This window comes from Capsicum annuum, chromosome 8 (genome assembly GCF_002878395.1).
Source record: "Capsicum annuum cultivar UCD-10X-F1 chromosome 8, UCD10Xv1.1, whole genome shotgun sequence".
Lineage (NCBI taxonomy): Eukaryota > Viridiplantae > Streptophyta > Magnoliopsida > Solanales > Solanaceae > Capsicum > Capsicum annuum.
The window spans coordinates 18,549,877-18,557,731 of NC_061118.1; positions in this window are offsets into that span (position 1 = coordinate 18,549,877).

A 7,855-nucleotide genomic window follows, 5' to 3' on the forward strand; every position below is an offset into this window, starting at 1 on the left:
TTTTTCATCTCATTACCCACCAAAAGATAGATAGTTTAATTATATTTCGAACGATACCAATTTTGCAAAAATCCAGTATCGGAGTAAGAAGTTATGGTCATTTTATTGAGAGCTGTCTGAGCTGCCAAGGACCGACGGGCAAACTGATGGACCGTCAAGTCAGCGATGGACCATTTCTTTGGCCATCAAAACTGAAGTAGTAAGGGTATTTTCTAGACCAAATATGACAGTTGGAGTGACGGTTAGTCACAAGAGTGACGGTCCGTCACTCAGATTGTCACTTTTATTTGAAACAACACTGAAACACCATTTTAAAGAGATTTTTTGGGTCTTTTTTCACCCTATTTGACACCCAAACATATCAAGTTAAAGAACATAACATCGTATTCATCCATAACCTTAAAATTAGGGTTTATTTCAATATCAAAATCCTTATTTCTTCTTCAAGAAAAATCAGAAGAGATCAAGAGAAGTTAAGAAATTAAGAATCTCTCCAAGAAACTTCAAGAAAGAAGTTTCCCCAAGGTATGTAGATGTTGATTATTGGGTCCCTTTCATCCAAGAAGCTCAAAAACCCTATTCTAAATCTCAAAGATTTTATGTTTATGAGATTTCATGATTTATATAAGTTGAAATTAATGTTCTAGCTGTTATTGAGTTTTGATACATTTTTGTTTACCAGGTTTCCAAGATTTGACCCTAGTATGTGGAATTCAAGTGATGTTCATGATAAATTCTCTTCAAGTTACTTGTTAGATGATGGTTTCATGTCAATTAAGTGTAGAAATGGTTTAAAATGCAAAGCATGCTCTCCATATATTTGAAAGAATGCTTATGTGAAGGAATTAGGGCCATGATAGCATGATGATTATGAAATTCCCAATTAGGTGCAACCCATACATGCCTTCTGTTTGATGAAATACCTTAGTGAATGAATTGTGGTGTGATATCTTGAAATTTCCAATTAGGTGCAACCCATGCATGCGTAGTTTTAGATGAAATGCCTTAGTGAATGAAGTGTGGCATGATAGCATGAAATTCCCAATTAGGTGCAATCCATGCATGCCTAGTGTTTATTTAAAGGCCTCAGTGAACAAGTTGAGACATAATAGTGGGAAATTCTCCAAATTCATGCTCTTTGAAACATGCTAAGCCTTTAATACATGCCAAATGCTTGATGAGTAAATTGTGACATGATAGTATGAAATTTTCCCAATCATGTGCTATCCAATACGTGCCAAGACTAATATACGTGCAAAGTATTTGATGCAATACCTTGTTGAATGGAGTATGATCTAATAGAATGTTTCCCCTATGCTATTATATGTCTATGATTCCTAACTACTTAAAGTGATGCCTTTGTGATTGTGATGGTGAATATATGTTATGATTCCTAAATTCTTAAAGAGATGCCTTAGTGATTATGTTGGTGAATATATGGTTATGATTCATAAATGCTTGAAGAGATTTTGTAGTGATTGTGATGCTAAATGAATAACAGTAGTTATGACTAGTCAAGGATCGTTATGTTTTACTTTTATATTATCGAGTCCTGGGGGTACTTATATCGAACAATTTAGTTGCTGTCTAGAGCCTGTGTCAGTTTTCACGATAATCCTAGTCAGGCCATGATTCTCAGAACTTTTTGAATTATAGAACTCTGTATCCTCAGACGGATACAGAACTTAAGAAATCTCAGTAATCTTTGTAATCTCTGTATTGCTAGTAATGTAGCCTCAATTCTGTACTCAGCTCAGATCTTGTAGTATTCAAGTGTTCAGTTCTGGCCTTAATAGTGACCAAGTAATCTATTCAAACTCTGTATCATCAGTTAGATACTGTGATTCAGTAGTGTTTTGTTAGATACCAAACCATGTGAATTCAGCTTAACTCAGTCAAATGATTTGAGAAACATGATCAGTATCAGATTTAGTTCAATTTATGTTCAGTTAAAGAATTTAGTTTAGAGTCTTTCAGTTGGGAGTAGGATCTAGCATCGAGTGAGAGAGGGGATGGAAGCTCCCCGTCAGAGAAAGACTGAGTCATTAGGAGCAATCTATGAACTCCAGAACTGCATAGCCAGCACACGATACAGGAGTCACCATCAGTAGAGGCTGTTACTCGTAAAGAGAGTTTTAACTATTATATTGCCTTAGGCTGGCTTTCTGTAAGGGTCATCAATTATAGAGGCTTGACCAAAGAGGTATTTACCTGTGGCACGGTATTGACACCCTTATAACTGGGGTTATAGGTTGGACCCCACCAGTGGAGGTCGGGGCATGTTCGTTAAGTAACTATTTCCCATAGTTGCAGTTTTGGTATCAATCTTTATAAATCAGGACTGTCAGATACAGTCATCTATCTCTGTGAGAAACTCAAATAGGCTTGATCTCAGTTTCAGATTCTGTTAAGTACATTTGTTATCATATCTAGAAATTATTCATCAGATTGGCTTGATCTCCGTCGTAGATCCTATTGAGTATTCTTGTTTTCAGATTCAGACATGATCATTTTCTTATCATTAATAATAATAGATTCCGAAATCATCCGTTAGAGAGATTGATCTTTGCTTCAGTCAGTCAAGAGTAGTAATCTTAGAATTCAGTCATTGATGTGAGTATATTCAGTTAATCAATTATCAGTATTAGATAATTCAATGATTTAGTATCTTGGTGTTAGTAGTGTGTTCAGATGTCAGTAAAGCGGTATCCGAGTTTCAGTATTTAGAGTTGTGAGGATTGTGATTATGGTTTGTGCATTCATGTATATGTTCTCGCTCGGTACTCTCATGATTATTCAGTTAAGTAATTGTTCTTACATGAGCTTATGCATTTAGCCTTACCGCATCTACATACTCAATATATTTCTGTACTGACGCATTTGTGCTATTGTGTTTTATTTGACACCATAGGTTCAGAGGAATGAGATCCCAAGTACCCTCTGAAGTTCAATCCCAGTCAGCAGCAGTAGAAGTATTATGAAGTCCTTTTTATTCGAGGATGATTCTTATTTTATTATTTTCTGAAACTTTGTTTATTTTCAGTTGACAGAGTTAGTTGGGGATATATACCATCAACTCCATAATTTAGGCTATTTAGAGGCTTTTCAAACAGATGTATCAGTATTCAGTTTTAAGTTTTTAGTATTTTTGTCTGATTTGAACCTTATGGCTAGTCTTTGTATTTATATATAATAATATACAGTGTTCAGGTATACATATCAGTAGAGGATTATCTTGTGGTCTTTCAGGAACATAAGCACCGTGAGATGTTCCAATTTCAGAAAATTGGGTCGTTACAAAATATTTTCAAAGCCTAAGGTTCAATAGTGTCCTAGGGAACCTGAAAAGCCGCATCTAGTAAAGTCTTGTGCATGGGTGTATTGCGTGCCACATTTATGTACAAAAGGCTACAAGATGTTCTCAGGAGTAATTTCCCTTCTTTCAATTTTCATGTCATGCGAGTGAGTATGAGCTCAAGTTGATCCTCAGTGTAATCCACTTCATTCTTCCATTTACGGAGTATGCCTTATCGCAGAGATGATGCCTCTAGGTTTGGTGACCATCCACCTCAGCCAGTAGACCCTAAGAATGATAGTATGTCACAAGTAGAGTTTTGGGTAGCTTTCCAGGTGCTAGCCCAAGTGGTGACTAATGCTCAGGGCAACCATCAGGCTACAGCCCCACCACAGCAAGATAGGGATTCAGTCGAAGCCAGAATTAGAAGTATCATGAAGATGAACCTGTTGGAATTCCTTAGGTTCGTAGTGGGTAAGAACCCATAGCATTATCTATAGAAAGTAAAGAAGATCACCCAAATTATGGATAATTCTGAAGAGAAGAGTGTTGAGTTATCATCCTATAGGTTGAAAGATATTTCTCATGATTGAGTAGTGATATGGGAGAAGAGTAGAGGGGAGGATGAAGCTCCTATGACTTGGCGAGAGTTTCAAAGTGCCTTTCTAGATAGGTTTTTCCTGCTAGATATGAGAAAGGCTAAGGTAGAAGAGTTTATGAACTTAATAAAAGGTTCCATGACCGTGAAAGAGTATTTATTATCTGAAGTTTAACCAATTAGCTAAGTATTCTCATGACTTGATAGCTAACCCTAGAGCGAATATGAGTAAGTTTGTGGCTGGTGTATCTGGGTTAGTGTTGAAAGAGTGTAGGGATGCTATGTTCAATAAAAATATGGACCTTGGTAGACTGATAATGCATGTGTATCAGATTGAGGCATATAAGATAAAGGAAAGAGAGATTAAGAAAGAGTGCTAGGATAGGTAGTCATAGTTTCTCTCAGGTAGGGTCCCAGGGTGGTAGCCATTCCTAACATGGTCAGAGATTTTTAGTACCAGCTCTATCCTCAGCTAGTGTACTTGCACCTATGTTCGGGGGTGTCAGTTCTAAAGGAGCGCTAGGCTCTAAAGCCCAGAAGAGTGCTAGTGGTGTTCGTATCTATCCGCTTTGTAGAGAGTATGGTAAGATTCACCAAGGTATGTGTAGAGCCAGTAGTGAGATGTGCTTTAGGTGTGGTGACCCGGCTATAGAATACGAGAATTTAGAGTGCTAGCTCAGAGGGGTAGACTCCATGCGCTCCAGGCTCTTCTTGATTAGGAAAAATTCCCTGAAATAGACTCGGTTATGTTATGAGCCCTTCATTTTTGTTACATGCATTATAAGATCCTTTGCTTCCATTTTGAGATTATATGTCGACATGAGTGATGCATTAGTTTCGAATCTAAGTTAGTCAATCACGACCTAGTTGTAGGTGCCCCATGCACCGCCCCACTGTTTCAGCGAAGCATGTTTAGAGGGACATAAAGTTCCAATGGGGAGATACCCCATGATATTATGATATTTTCATGTCCTTAGACTCATTCAGATGCATGTTCAGATTCTCTTAATAAAGTTAACATCAGTTGTCATTGCATTTCTAGTCATGCTTTTGAGAGTCGGTTCAGTCTGACATTCATGCATTAGATATGCATGTTCAGTAGAAAGAGTTTAGACTGTCAGTGTTTTCAGTCGTGTATTCATGAGATCAGCCCAGTTATGAATCCATGCATCGGATATGTATGTGTATTATGAGAATTCAGCTTATGAGTAGCTTCAGTCGAGTATTCCATGCATCAGATATGCATGTCTAGTATGAGAACTCAGAGTATGTCAGTTGTTCCAGTTGTATAGTCATGTCTTGAGATGTTTCCGTCACTTGAGTAAGTTTAGTTGAATAGTATTCTTATCCTATCAAGCGACATTCGATGGAGAATGTTCCCAAGGAGGAGATATTATAATACCTTGAGAATCCCAACTGATAGTAGAACCATGATTAAAGCTCATGAGAAATAAATCTTAGTGTTTGGTAGTTTTATGATTAAGTTTGATGTATAGTAAGCCCTTAAATATGTCCCAGCTATTGGACGAATCAAAACATCCCTTAACGATTGAATACTTACGAAGGACTTTGCTTTAGTCAACTTCAAAAGAGTATATTTCCCATTATACAAAGAATTTTGAGCTCATAACACACCAAAAGATAGATAATTGAATTATATTTCCAACCTTACTAATTTTTTGAAAATCTGGTATCGGAGAAAGAAGTTATGGCCGTTTTAATGAGAGCTTTTCGAGTGCCCAAGAGCGACGGGCAAATTGATGGACCATAAAGTCAGCGATAGCCCATCGCTTTGGCTTCAAAACTGAAGTATTAAGGCCATTTTTTGGACAAAAACTGATTGTTGGAGTGATGGTTAGTCACCAGAGTGATGGTCCATCACTCAAACTGTCAGTTTTGTCCGAAACAGCGCTGAAACACCATTTTAAAGAGATTTTTTGGGTTTTTTTCACCCTATTTAACTCCCAATCACATCAAATCAAAGAACATAACTTCTCATTCATCCATAAATTCAAAATTAGGGTTTCTTTCAAGATAAAAACTCTTATTTCTTCTTTCAAGAAAAATCAAGAGAGATCAAGAGATGTTAAGAAATCAAGAATCTCTCTAAGAACCTTCAAGAAAGAAGTTTTCCCAAGGTATGTAGATGTTGATTCTTGGGTCCCTTTCATCCTAGAAGTTCAAAAACCCTTTTTAAAATATCAAAGATTTTATGTTTATGTGATTCCATGATTTATATGAGTTAAAATTGATGTTCCAACTATTATTGAGTTTTTATTAATGTTTGTTTACAAAGTTTTCAAGCTGTCAGCCTTGTATGTGGAATTCATGTGATTTTCATGATAAATTCTCATCAAGTTACTTGTTATATGATGGGTTCATGTTAATTAAGTTTAGAAATGGTTGAAAATGCAAAGTGTGCTCTCCATATGTTTGATAGAATGCTTATGTGAAGGAATTAGGGCGATAATAGTATGTTGATTATGAAATTCCCAATTAGGTATAACTCATACATGCCTTGTGTTTGATGAAATGCCTTAGTGAATGAATTGTGGCATGATAGCATGAAATTCCGAATTAGGTGCAACCCATGCATGCCTAGTGTTTGATGAAATGCCTTAGTGAATGAATTGTGGCATGATAGCATGAAATTCCCAATTATGTGCAATCCATGCATTCTAGTTTTTATTAAAAGGCCTTAGTAAACAATCTGAGACATGATAGTGGAAAATTCCCCAATTTCATGCTCTTTGATACATGCTAAGCCTTTAATACATGCCAAATATTTGACGAGTAAATTGTGACATGATAGTATGAAATTTTCCCAATCATGTGCTATCCAATACATGCCAAGACTAATATACGTACGAAGAACTCAATACAAGACCTTGTTTAATGGAGTATGATCTAATAGTATGGTTTCCCTATGCTATTATATGTCTATGATTCCTAACTGCTTGAAGTGATGTCTTAGTGATTGTGATGGTGAATATATGTTATGATTCCTAAATGATTGAAGAGATGCCTTAGTGATTGTAATGGTTAATATATGGTTATGAGTCCTAAATGCTTAAAGCAATGTTCTAGTGATCGTGATAATGAATAAATAACTATAGTTATGACTAGTCAAGGATGGTTATGATTTAATTTTATGTTATCGACTCCTGGGGGTATTTGTACCCGATAATTTAGTTATCGTCTAGAGCTTGTGTCAGCTTTCATGATAATCCTAGTCGGGCCATGATTCTAAAAACTTAGTGAATTATAGAAATCTATATCCTCAGGCAGATACAGAACTTAAGAAATCTCAGTAATATCCGTAATGTCTATATCGCTCATAATCTATTCGTAGTTTTGTACTCAGCTCAGATCTTGTAGTATTCAAGTGTTCAGTTCTTGCCTCTGTAGTGACCAAGTAATCTATTTCAACTTTGTATCGTCAGTTAAATACCGTGATTCAGTAGTATTCTGTCAGATACGGATCCATATGAATTCAGCTTAACTTAGTCAGATTATTTGAGAAACGTGATCAGTATCAGATTTAGTTCAGTTTGTGTTCAGCTAAAAAATTTAGTTCAAAGTCTTTCAGTTGGGAGTAGGAGCTAGCACCGAGTGAGGGAAGAGATAGCAGCTCCCGGTCAGAGAGAGGCCGAGTTGTTAGGAGCAATCCCTGAACTCCAAAACTGTGTAGCCAGTGCAGGATGAAGGGGTCACCGTTAGTAGAGGTTGTCTACATAGAGAGAGTTTAAACTATTATATTGCCTTAGGATGACTTTCTGTGAGGGCCATCCATTAGAGAGGTTTGACTAAAAAGGTCTTTACCTGTGGTAAGCTATTGACACCCTTTCAGCTGGGGTTACAGGTTGGACCCCACCAGTGGAGGTTAGGGCATGTCGGTTAAGTAATTACTTCCCATAGTTGCAGTTTCAGTATTAATCATAAGAAATCAGGACTATCAAATA